Here is a 4,426-nt window from a genome sequence, read left to right as displayed (position 1 = left end):
CATAAAGTAGATGGTCCTAGCTAGCTTGCAAAAGACAGTACTAGACAACAACAGATTAAGACAAAAATGATATCGGGAGTCCTTTAGCCTATAGAATGAACCCCTGCCAGTTAATTAAATACTGTAGACAATTTGACTGAGATTAATAATGGCGCCGAGAAGGGCACGGCCGCCGTTTTACGGGCTCCTAACCGACTGTTCTACTGTGTGTTTTTTCTGCATTGTTTTTAACTTATATTGTACATAATGTTGCTGCTACCGACTCTTATGACGAAAGAGCTTCTGGAATCAGAACAGCGATTACTTACCTCGAACTGGACGAAGAACCAAATCCCTGTCAACTTGCCATCAATGGAAAATAAATTGGATGATCTCCACTCGAAACTATCCTACCAACGGGACATTAAAAAATGTCATATATTATGTTGACGCTTGGCATTCAGGCCAAAGAGTTAAACATTGGTTTCATCAGACCAGAGAATCTTGTTTCTCATGGTCTTAGAGTCTTTAGATGCCTTTTGGCAAACTCCAAGCAGGCTGTCATTTGTCTTTTACAGAGGAGTGGCTTCCGTCTGGCCACTCTACCATGAAGGCCTGATGCTGCAGAGATGGTTGTTCTTCTGGAAGATTCTCCCATCTCCACAAAGGAACTCTGGAGCTCTGTCAGTGACCATCAGGTTCTTGGTCACCTCCCTGACCAAGGCCCTTCTCCCCAGATTGCTCGGTTTTAGCCGGGCGGCCACCTCTAAGAAGAGTCTTGGTGGTTCCAAACTTCTTCCATTTAAGAATGATGATGTGTGTGTGGTGACGTTGGCTGGCTGTTGGCTGTTAGCCAACAGCTAACAGCTAACAGCTAGCCAACGTCACCACACACACGTTACTGAATCGAATTCAACAACAACGAATTCAACAACCCGGTCAGGTAGTATCACATTTTCATTTCATTTCATTACAGTACAACGGTTTTGATTTGTTTGATCATAGCTAGCTACATAGCTAGTTACATAGCCGTCTTTGTTTCAAAGATAATTGTGTAGTCTAGAGCGATTTCCTAGGTTAGCTAGCCAGCTATTGTCGTTCTTTTAACGCAACGTAACGTAAAAACACTGCTAGCTAGCCAGCTAGCCGAATAGTAGCACTGTAGAAACTATTACACTCAACGGAACGACTTGATTAGTGTAGTGTCAACAACGCAGCTACTGCCAGCTAGCCTACTTCAGCAGTACTGTATCATTTTAGTCAATAAGATTCTTGCTATGTAAGCTTAACTTTCTGAACATTTGAGACGTGTAGTCCACTTGTCGTTCCAATCTCCTTGCATTAGCGTAGCCTTTCTGTAGCCTGTCTGTAGCCTGTCAACTATGTGTCTGTCTATCCCTGTTCTCTCCTCTCTGCACAGATCATACAAACGCTCCACACCGCGTGGCACGCGGCCACCTAATCTGGTGGTCCCAGCGCGTACGACCCACGTGGAGTTCCAGGTCTCCGGTAGCCTCTGGAACTGCCGATCTGCGGCCAACAAGGCAGAGTTCATCTCAGCCTATGCCTCCTCCAGTCCCTCGACTTCTTGGCACTGACGGAACATGGATCACCACAGATAACACTGCTACTCTACTGCTCTCTCCTCGTCCGCCCATGTGTTCTACGCACACCCGAGAGCTTCTGGTCAGCGGGGTGGTGGCACCGGGATCCTCATCTCTCCCAAGTGGTCTTTCTCTCTTTCTCCCCTTACCCATCTGTCTATCGCCTCCTTTGAATTCCATGCTGTCACAGTTACCAGCCCTTTCAAGCTTAACATCCTTATCATTTATCGCCCTCCAGGTTCCTTGGAGAGTTCATCAATGAGCTTGATGCCTTGATAGCTCCTTTCCTGAGGACGGCTCACCTCTCACAGTTCTGGGCGACTTTAACCTCCCCACGTCTACCTTTGACTCATTCCTCTCTGCCTCCTTCTTTCCACTCCTCTCCTCTTTTGACCTCACCCTCTCACCTTCCCCCCTACTCACAAGGCAGGCAATACGCTTGACCTCATCTTTACTAGATGCTGCTCTTCTACTAACCTCATTGCAACTCCCCTCCAAGTCTCCGACCACTACCTTGTATCCTTTTCCCTCTCGCTCTCATCCAACACTTCCACACTGCCCTACTCGGATGGTATCGCCGTCCCAACCTTCGCTCTCTCCCCCGCTACTCTCTCCTCTTCCATCCTATCATCTCTTCCCTCTGCTCAAACTTTCTCAACCTATCTCCTGATTCTGCCTCTCAACCCTCCTCTCCTCCTTTCTGCATCCTTTGACTCTCTATGTCCCTATCCTCAGGCAGCCTCGTCCTCCTCCGCTCCGTGGCTCGACGACTCATTGAGAGCTCACAGAACAGGGCTCCGGGCAGCCGAGGCGGAAATGGAGGAAAACTACGCCTCCCCTGCGGACCTGGCATCCTTTCACTCCCTCCTCTCTACATTTCCTCCTCTGTCTCTGCTGCTAAAGCTACTTTCTACCATTCTAAATTCCAAGCATCTGCCTCTAACCCTCGGAAGCTCTTTTGCCATTCTCTCCCTCCTGAATCCCCCTCCTCCCTCTCTGCAGATGACTTCGTCAACCATTTTGAAAAGAATTCACGACATCCGATCCTCGTTGCTAAGTCAAAGCGACACTGCTGGTTCTGCTCACACTGCCCTACCTATGCTCTGACCTCTTTCTCCCCTCTCTCTCCAGATGAAATCTCGCGTCTTGTGACGGCCGGCCGCCCAACAACCTGCCCGCTTGACCCTATCCCCTCCTCTTCTCCAGACCATTTCCGGAGACCTTCTCCCTTACCTCACCTCGCTCATCAACTCATCCCTGACTGCTCTCGTCCCTCCCCGTCTTCAAGAAGCGAGAGTTGCACCCCTTCTGAAAAAACCTACACTCGATCCCTCCGATGTCAACAACTACAGACCAGTATCCTTCTCTCTTTTCTCTCCAAAACTCTTGAGCGTGCCGTCCTTGGCCAGCTCTGCGCCTCTCTCAGAATGACCTTCTTGATCCAAATCAGTCCAGGTTTTAAGACTAGTCATTCAACTGGGACCTGCTCTTCTCTGTATCACGGAGGCGCTCCGCACTACTAAAGCTAACTCTCTCTCCTCTGCTCTCATCCTTCTAGACCTATCGGCTGCCTTCGATACTGTGAACCATCAGATCTCCTCTCCGAGTTGGGCATCTCCGGGTGCGGCCCACGCTTGGATTGCGTCCTACCTGACAGGTCGCTCCTACCAGGTGGCGTGGCGAGGAATCTGTCTCCTCACCACGCTCTCACCACTGGTGTCCCCCAGGGCTCCAGTTCTAGGCCCTCTCTTATTCTCGCTATGCACCAAGTCACTTGGCTCTGTCATAACCTCACATGGTCTCTCCTATCATTGCTATGCAGACGACACACAATTAATCTTCTCCTTTCCCCCTTCTGTTGACCAGGTGGCGGAATCGCATCTCTGCATGTCTGGCAGACATATCAGTGTGGATGACGGATCACCACCTCAAGCTGAACCTCAGCCGACGGAGCTCCTCTTCCTCCCGGGGAAGGATTGCCCGTTCATGATCGCCATCACGGTTGACAACTCCATTGTGTCCTCCTCCCAGAGCGCTAAGAACCTTGGCTGATCCTGGACAACACCCTGTCGTTCTCCAACTAACATCAGGCGTGTCCCGTTCCTGTAGGTTGCCATGCTCTAGCATCCATGATCGACCCACGCCCCTCCACAGGAAGCCGGCGCAGGTCCTAATCCAGGCACTTGTCATCCTCCGTCTTGATTACCTGTAGCTCGCTGTTGGCTGGGCTCCCTGCCTGTGCCATTAAACCCTACAACTCATCCAGAACGCAGCCCGTCTGGTGTTCAACCCCTTCCCCAAGTTCTCTCCGTCACCCCGCTCCTCCACTCTCCACTGGCTTCAGTTGAAGCTCGCATCCGCTACAAGACCATGGTGCTTGCCTACGGAGCTGTGAGGGGAACGGCACCTCAGTACCTCCAGGCTCTGATCAGGCCCTACACCCAAACAAGGGCACTGCGTTCATCCACCTCTGGCCTGCTCGCCTCCCTACCACTGAGGAAGTACAGTTCCCGCTCAGCCCAGTCAAAACTGTTCGCTGCTCTGGCCCCCAATGGTGGAACAAACTCCCTCACGACGACGCCAGGACAGCGGAGTCAATCACCACCTTCCGGAGACACCTGAAACCCCACCTCTTCAAGGAATACCTAGGATAGGGTAAGTAATCCTTCTCACCCCCTAAAAGATTTAGATGCACTATTGTAAGTGGCTGTTCCACTGGATGTCATAAGGTGTATGCACCAATTTGTAAGTCGCTCTGGATAAGAGCGTCTGCTAAATGACTTAAATGTAAATGTAAATGTGTTCTTGGGGACCTTCAATATGGCAGAAATCATTTCTTACTT

This window comes from Oncorhynchus keta, chromosome 25, assembly GCF_023373465.1.
Source record: "Oncorhynchus keta strain PuntledgeMale-10-30-2019 chromosome 25, Oket_V2, whole genome shotgun sequence".
NCBI classification, from domain to species: domain Eukaryota; kingdom Metazoa; phylum Chordata; class Actinopteri; order Salmoniformes; family Salmonidae; genus Oncorhynchus; species Oncorhynchus keta.
Note: the sequence above shows the minus strand (reverse complement) of the source record.